The sequence below is a fragment of the Octopus bimaculoides genome, chromosome 1 (genome assembly GCF_001194135.2).
Source record: "Octopus bimaculoides isolate UCB-OBI-ISO-001 chromosome 1, ASM119413v2, whole genome shotgun sequence".
Lineage (NCBI taxonomy): Eukaryota > Metazoa > Mollusca > Cephalopoda > Octopoda > Octopodidae > Octopus > Octopus bimaculoides.
Window position 1 is genome coordinate 95,382,787 of NC_068981.1, and position 576 is coordinate 95,383,362.

General features: G+C 30.9%; 1 protein-coding gene across 1 annotated transcript in view; it reads right to left on the minus strand.

Moving 5' to 3' along the window:
• LOC106876018 (chitinase-3-like protein 1) overlaps nt 1–576 on the minus strand; it is a 31,109-nt gene that overhangs the window by 29,652 nt on the left and 881 nt on the right. The gene's annotated exons all lie outside the window — the stretch shown is intronic.

Consider the following 576-nt stretch of genomic DNA (forward strand, 5'->3'; position numbering starts at 1 on the left):
ATATATATATATATATATATATATATATATATATACATATATACATATACATATATATACATATACATACAAATATATATATATATATTAAATGCATATGTATATACATATATACATTTTGCGCACCAGTATAAGTGGTGAGTAAGATGAAAATCTGTTCTGCGGATTCAAAACCTATTCATGACGTCAGGTTGTCTGGTTTTACTTCACGTTCCTTACAATGTTCTTACAAACCTTCACCACGACAGCAGCTTCCTCTCTTTCAAATTAGTTGAGCTCATAATCTTACATGGGGAAAAAAAGGCCTTCTTACATCAAGTCTTTAGATATTACTTTATATGTAAATTAAAAAATGATGCGTCATCAAATAATATACACATACATACACATGTCTGCGGGCATTTATGCGCACACACATAATTATTTGTATGCCTATCACTTAAAAAATTTTTTTTTCTTTCACTACCTTTGAGAACAGTGGTATTTTGTTCTTGAGTCGTAGTATAGAGTAACTTCGCTTACTTCAATCTCTCTCTCTCTCTCTCTCTCTCTCTCTCTCTCTCTCTCTCTCTCTCT